This window comes from Triticum urartu, chromosome 6A (assembly GCF_056163025.1).
Source record: "Triticum urartu cultivar PI428250 chromosome 6A, HENAU_Tu73, whole genome shotgun sequence".
Lineage (NCBI taxonomy): Eukaryota > Viridiplantae > Streptophyta > Magnoliopsida > Poales > Poaceae > Triticum > Triticum urartu.
In genome coordinates, this window is record NC_141878.1 from 183439257 (window position 1) to 183447363 (window position 8107).

The 8107-nt window shown below is 46.6% G+C and overlaps 1 pseudogene; it reads right to left on the minus strand.

Moving 5' to 3' along the window:
• Positions 1–6973: 6973 nt before the first annotated feature.
• LOC147964674 (uncharacterized) lies at positions 6974–7853 on the minus strand (annotated as a pseudogene).
• Positions 7854–8107: the final 254 nt, after the last annotated feature.

The window sequence follows — 8107 nt, forward strand, 5'->3', positions numbered from 1 at the left end:
TATTCTCATCAAACTCCATGTTACACGTCTCCTCAATAAGTCTCGTGGACTTATTGAGGACACGGTAAGCATGAGAGTTTGTAGCATAACCAACAAATATGCCCTCATGATCTCTAGCCTCAAATTTAGACAAACTAACACCTTTCTTGAGAATGAAACATTTCCACCCGAACACCCGGAAGTACTTGAGGTTGGGCTTGTTACCGGTGAGTATCTCATATGGAGTCTTGTTCAAGCCTTTGCGGAGGTAGAGCCGATTGGATGCATGACACTCGGTGTTGATGGCTTTGGACCAAAAGTTGTATGGAGACTTGAACTCCGCCATCATGGTTCTTGCCACATCCATCAACGTCTGGTTCTTCCTCTCCGCTACACCATTTTTTTGAGGGGTGTAAGGTGCGGAATATTGATGTTTGATCCGCTCATCACTAAGAAACTCATCCAAGGTGTAGTTCTTGAACTTGGTGCCATTGTCACTTCTTATTGTCAAGATGTTTGCATTGTGTTTACGTTGAGCTTCATTTGCAAAGTCAATGACAGTTTTTTGGGTCTCACTCTTCCTCTTGAAGAAGTACACCCAAGTGTATCTTGAATAGTCATCCACAATAACCAAGCAATACTTTCTACCCGCAAGACTATCAAAGGATGGAGGCCCAAAGAGATCCAAGTGAAGGAGCTCCAAAGGCCTCTTTGAGTAAAGGATAGTCGTGGGAGGGTGAGCCTTCTCATGTAGCTTTCCTTCAATGCAGGCACTGCAAGCACGATCTTTGGCAAAACTAACATTTGTTAGTCCACGGACATGGTCCCCCTTGAGAAGACTTTGCAAAGATCTCATATTGGCATGGGCTAAACAGCGATGCCAAAGCCATCCCACATCAACTTTAGCCATTAGGCATGTCGGGGTCTTAGTGGGTCACTCCGAAAAGTTAATCACATAGAGACCATTCTCGACATGCCCAACAAAGGCTACCTTAAGAGTCTTGCTCCACAAGAGGGCCATGGTATCAATATCAAAGAAAGCGTCAAAGCCCATGATTGCAAGTTGACGAACGGAAAGTAAATTGTATGCAAGGGACTCAAGAAGCATGACCTTCTTGATCGTGAGATCATGAGAAATGACAACCTTGCCAAGCCCCAATACCTTAAAGGACGAGGCATCACCCACTCGACATTGGTGGGCATAGATGGAATCTTTTGCACGTCCACCACAAAGTCCTTGCTTTTGGTCATATGATTAGTGGCTCCACTATCGAGCAACCATGATCCCCCACCGAAAGCAAACACCTACAAGAGATCAATGCTTGGTTTTAGGTACCCGTTTTGTAATGGGTCTTTTGATATTAGTGACAAGGGTCTTAGGAACCCAAATAGACCATTCAATGTACTCATAAGGAGAACCAACAAATTTAGCATAAACATGCCCATCACTAGCACGGCATAACACATAGGAAGGGTTAAAGTTGTCGACATTGTTAGAAGGGGTGGCATTGCCCTTCTTGACACCACCACCCTTCACATTGTTCTTCTTCTTCTTAGAGGCACTCTCTCCCTCTTTGACAAAAGTTTGCATGAGAGGAGGAGGTCGTTTTTCCTTGTCATTCTTCTTCTTGTTCTTGGACTTGGGTGCAAACCCAATCCCTTCCTTGGGCACAACTTCCTTTTGATTGCTCAAAAGATCGTTGAGGTTCTTATCACCTTGTATGCATGACACAAGGCCTTTCTCAAGTTGATCCTTCAACTTTGCATTCTCCTCAACAAGATGCACATGCTCACAACAAGGGTTAGTAGCATATGCATTATCAATTAAAACCATATGAGGGAAAGTGGCTTTCTCCTTGGTTAGCCTCACTTGGAGATGATCATGAGACTCTTTAAGACTAGCATGAGTACTCTTCAAGGCCTTGTGAGCCTTGTCAAGGATATCAAACTCCTCCTTGAGTCTAGTAAGATCAACACCAAGTTTGGCCTTCTCGGAATTTAGCACACGGGACACAACAAGAGCATGATCAAGATATTTCTTTAATTTAGCATGGTCATCATTGTGAGACTCCTCAAGAGCCAAGCGATGACCACGCTCTTCCTCAAGAGCATTAGAGAGATCCGATATCTCATCGGCATAGTCACGACTATGCCCCTCCATCTTAGAGATGGTGTCTTCGTGAGCCTCGATCATGTCATTGGCTTCACCAAGTTGTTCCAAGAGAGCAACGAAGTGCTTCTTGGATTTACCCTTAAGCTTACTCATAAAAGACTCAAACTCATTTTCCTCCACGTTGGACCCCCCACTTTCATCAATGCAATCCGTCAAAGAAGGAGGAGTGATGATGGTAGTTTTGATGTTGGGGGTTACCTTGTTGGTGGCTTTAGCCATGAGGCACTTCATGGTGATTTTCTCATTAGGTGAGTCGAAGAGGGACGCCCGGGGTGTTGTCGCAATGGCCACGGAGGCCATGGCAACCGTCTCACCATCTTCTTCTTCATCATCCTCATTGTACTCTTCTTGTGCCACCAATCCCTTGGGAGGGGCCTTCTTGGTGAAGTGGTTCTTATTAGGGAAAGACTTGGCCTTGTCCTTCCGGATGAGTTTGCCACCATTGTCTTCCCTCTTCTCATAGGGGCACCCCGCAACAAAGTGGCTCACATTGCCACAATTGTAGCAAGTCCTCACACGTTGCTTGCCCTTGGCACCACTTGAGTTACTCTTGTTGAAGTTGGTCCTTGAGTTCTTCTTGCTCCAAAATTTTCTTGAAGCGAGAGCCATGTGCTCATGATAATCATACTTTGTATCCTCGGGGTTGCTATCCTCTTCTTACTCTTCCTCCTCTTCTTCCACACTAGCCTTGGCCTTCAAAGCAAGATTGGGCTTCTTGGCTCTTTGAGAATGCAATATCGCATTGTCGGCGGTCTTGTCCAAGATACTCATTGCCACATACTCATCCAACACTTCGCTAGATGACAAGGTGTGGAAGTCCGGCCTTTGACGGATGATGGAGGACATGGCCTTATGGTAAGGCATCATGGCTTTGAGAAATTTCCACTTGATCCAATTGTCATTTTTATCCTTGCTCCCATGATCTCAGAGTGAGACCGCGAGTGTGGTTATTCTCCCTAGAGCTCACGAGGTTCTTCACCTTCATTCATAGCAAAATCATCGGCTTCATCTTGCAGCACTTCATAGTTGGAGCGTTGAATGCTTGCGCTTCCATTGTAAAGGGAAACAACATGGTGCCATGCTTCCTTTGCCACGGTGAATGGTCGGAGATGCGCAATATCTTCGGGAGGGATAGCATCTTGGATGATGAAGAGAGCATTCTTGTTGAATTGACGATCCGCGGCTTCTCTTGGGGTGAAGTTGCTTGGGTCAGCGGATAGAAACCTTGCTCAATGATTCTCCAAAGGTTAGTATTCACATGATTTAAATGACGTTTAAAGCGATATACCCAAGCGTCAAAATCCTCATTCTTCACAATCTTAGGAGGAGAACCGGTATGATTTAAATGAGTGGAGGGAATCGGTCCTCCATAGGTAAGTGAAGGTTCCACATGGGCAAAGATGCCATTTCCACTTTTACCACTAGACAAAGGAACTTTATCACTAGAAGCTTCCCCCTTGTCAGAGTTAGCAACCGTCACCTTGTTAGTGGGATCAACCACTTCCAAAGGTGCGGTGGATAATTTAAGACCATCAAGAAAATCCTTAAGCATGCCTTTGACCTCGGCCGTCATGGAGGTTTTAAATGTGTCCAAGGCTAGATTGAGTTCCTCACGTGAGACCGAGGTTCCCCCATCGGCCGTAGACGAGGACGGAATCACACCGGGGTGCTCCTCCTCATCGTCTACGGTGTCAACCATACTCTTCGGACGGCAAAGTCCTTAATAAAAAGACGAGGCTCTGATACCAATTGAAAGGATCGATATAGTTGACTAGAGGGGGGTGAATAGGCAACTAACAATTTTTAGCTTTTCTTTACCAATTTAAACTTTGCATCAAAGTAAGTTGTCTAGATATGCAACTAAGTGGGCAACCTATATGATGCAACAACAATAAGTAAACAAGCAAGCAAGGGAAGTAACACAAGATAAGCTTGCACGAGTAAAGGGATGAGATAACCAAGAGTGGAGTCGGTGAAGACGAGGATGTGTTACCGAAGTTCCTTCCCTTTGAGAGGAAGTACGTCTCCGTTGGAGCGGTGTGGAGGCACAATGCTCCCCAAGAAGCCACTAGAGCCACCATATTCTCCTCACGCCCTCATACAATGTGAGATGCCGTGATTCCACTATTGGTGCCCTTGAAGGCGGCGACCGAACCTTTACAAACAAGGTTCAGGAAATCTCCACAACTTAATTGGAGGCTCCCAACAACACCACGAAGCTTCACCACAATGGAGTATGACTCCGCGATGACCTCAACCGTCTAGGGTGCTCAAACACCCAAGAGTAACAAGATCCATGAGGGATTAGTGGGGGGAATCAAATATCTCTTGGTGGATGTGTAGATCTAGGCCTTCTCAACCAATCCCTAGGAGATCAACAAGTTTGATCGGCTAGGGAGAGAGATCAGGCGAAAATGGAGCTTAGAGCAACAATGGGGCTTGGAGGTGGAAGAGGTAGTCAACTCGGAGAAGAAGACACCCCTTATATAGTGAAATAACATATCCAACCGTTATACACTTAACTAGCCCGCGACCTGCGGTACTACCGCACCAAACAAGCGGTACTACCACAAGGGCTCACGGTACTATCATAGCGAACCGCGGTACTACCGCTGCCACGGCAGGGCCTAAGACCAGTCTTGAAGCGCTAAGGCAAGGAGCTGTAGAACCGCTGGCGCGGTACTACCGCAAGGCAGGAATGGACTAGGCCGGGAAGGCACAGACATATAAAAATACATCCATGAGTACTTCCACTGAGTTTTGATCCATGCAAAAATCCGACACGGTACTACCGCAGACCTGGAGCGGTACTACCGCGTAGGGCGCGGATGTAAAAAATTACATCCGCCCCTACTACTGCTCATGCTGCTGAGCCTGGCTAGAGCGCACGGTACTACCGCGCCCATGGAGCGGTACTACCACGTACGTCGCGGATGTAAAAAATTACATCCGCCCCTATTACCGCACTAGCAGCAGCGCTTTGCCTGAGGCCACCGTACTACCGCTCCCGAGGTGCGGTACTACCGTGAGCACTTGAGGTACTACCGCGCCATAGGCCGATACTACCGCAAGGGCCTGCGGTACTACCGCTCCGAGGAGCAGTACTACCACATGCCCCAGTTCAGCAACACTAGGAGACCTTCATTTTGCATAGACAAGGAGAGACGGATGATGCTCCAAACAGCCAAAGGAAAGGTGGTGCAAAAGGAGTAGATGTGTATGTGATGATTCCACCCAAACCTTTCCAAAGCGGTCCCCTCTTAATAGTACGGCTTTCCTATGACTCAAGTCCACCGAAAAGAAATGTAGAGAAACGTCGTCATCAATAGTCTCGAGGGGCACCAAATCGTCTTGTGCCTAGTCATGATATGTCTGAAATACTCCATGCACACGATTAGTCTGCAAAAGCATTGTCATCAATCACCAAAACAACTAAGGGATAAATATGCCCTTACAACAGCGTGCAGACCATCCGGACCTGGTGCTTTTAAATCTCCAATATCAAAGAGTGCCTTTCGTACATTCTCTTCTGTATAAGGGGCTAGAAGGGCATTATTCATTTCATCAGTCACTTTCCTTTTAACAAGGGATATAATCTCCGGATTCGGTTGAGCCACTTCTGATTTGAAAAGATTTGAAAAATACCCCAAAATGTGATTTTTCATTTCCATGTCTTGTACCCATACACCATTCTCATCAAGCCATTTTTTAATCTGGTTTCTCTTCTTTCTCGTTGTTGCTGCATTATGGAAAAAAGAGGGGTTACGATCACCATGTAATAGCCAGTTTGCACGACCCCGTTGTAGCTAATAAATCTCTTCTTGTTCCAAAGGATTTTCAATAAGGACTAGGGTCTCCTTTTGTCGCACTTGAGTTTCCGCATTCATAGGGCCCCTTCGCAATTTTTCTAGTTTTTTTTGTTTTTTTATTCTATTTTTCGACCCTCTTAGTATATCACGATCCCAGGTATGCAAATCCGCATGCACCGCCCTAGTACGTTCAGCGAGAGATGGTTCGATGCCTAACATCTTTGCTTTTTCCCATGATGTACGTACAATTTCTACCACTGTCTCTTCTATGAGCCAACGAGCTTCAAACTGTTTTACTCATCTTCTAGATTGATTAAACATGTTACCATCATAATATTTCGTATCCAAGACAAGGGGTCGATGACCAGAATGGACATGTTCTTCGTTTATGATTGCAGCCCGTGGGAATTTGTTCGCCCACTCCACATTACAAAACCCACGATCAAGTCTCTCCCTAATCTCGCCTCTTCTCCAAGTGAAGCAATCACCAATATAGCCCATATCTTCAAGACCGCATTCTCCCAAGCAATTGCGAAACTCTCTCATCATTGCATTAGGCCTCACATTCCCTCCCTCTTTTTCTGAAGATAGTAAAATTTCATTGAAATCTCCCAATATTACCCAGGGGTGATCCCCCTTATTATGGAGATTGCGAATATCGTCCCAAGAAAGATTAAGCTCATTCCAGTTCGAATAACCATAAAAACTTGTAAAACGCCACTATACAACATTTTCATTCATGAAAAGAACATCAATAAAATGAGATGACTCGTAGTTCAAAATGACTTTATTCATCTTTTGATAAAACAAAATGAGGCCGCCGGCCCGACCATCACTTTCCACTACAAACATTGAATCGAAATTTAAAACACGAGCAGCTCATCGGCTTTACATTTATTCAAATGAGACTCAGAAAGAAAAATCAACTCCGCCTTGACACACCCTTGAAAGTCCAAGAGCTCATGAACTGCCGTGGGGGAGAGCATACCACGGCAGTTCCATCCTATGATTTTCATTTGGCCCGGCGGACCTCCTCTTCGGAGGCCGCCGATGTGCCATCATCTCCAACAGATTCCCTCCTCTCTTGCACATAAGCTTCATCTTTACCTTCTACTTCTCTAGCTACATGTGTGGTACCCCCATTCCCATCCCTCACTGCTTCCACTCTACCCATACACACTCTCTTAGAAGAGACACTTATATCTCCATACAAAATATGCTCATAGCTATCCATCGTTTTTTCAAAGGAAAAATCTACTTCACTACCAGCCAGTGGTGCATCAAAAAAATTCTTCCTCTTTTTACCTATGATATTTTTGCGAGCTTCGTCCGACCTCTCAGTTCCTCTCTCCTTCCTCTCTTTCCTACCCTTACCCTTTGGTTTGACCTGCATGGGTGTCTTTTTAGCACTAAACATGAAAGCAGTACTAGTGTTTGTATTTGTAGAGGCCAACCTTTGCAGCAACCGCTCCTGGGAGTGCCTCCAGCACACCCGGTTTGAACAGGAGTTGTTCGAAGTAATCTGGGACAACAAAACCTGGAGAAGAGGCACAATTAATTGAACCAATTAGCTGTGTCCCCTGGCCCTCTTGGACGGCTGGGTTTTGCCAAGAAACAGTAGCTTCAGGGATCACTTTGGGAGCTCCAGGCCCACCCAAACATACTTGTACCTGGCCCTCCTGGCCAGGTAGTACATACGGGAGGGAAACTCCCCCCGCCACCAGGCCAAGACCCTCCTGGCCAAGCCTGGTAGTGGTGGTTTGAGCAGCAGCCCAGCCCACCTGACCAAGATCAGTGCCGGCAAGGATGTTGAGGGGCGCCACAGTAGCTCGGCCCTCCTGACCGAGCAGTGGCGCGCCTGAATTGTAGACCCCCTTTTCCACCAGCTCCATGCCCTCCTGGCCAAGGTTGGTCTGGTCAAGAGGGGCTGCTGCCAGGTCCTCTTGACCTGGCGCAGCACCAAGGGAGGCCCGCTAGGGGGCGACAAGAGCTCGACCCTCCTGGCCGAGCGAGTGGCCCACCTGGGCCGTCGTCGCGGGTGTCGCGACACCCTTGTCCATCACCGTGAGATCAGTCACAACTTTGGTCACCTTGACCACCATTCCCTCCGTGGTTCTAGATAGGATATTGTTACTTGAGCCACCGA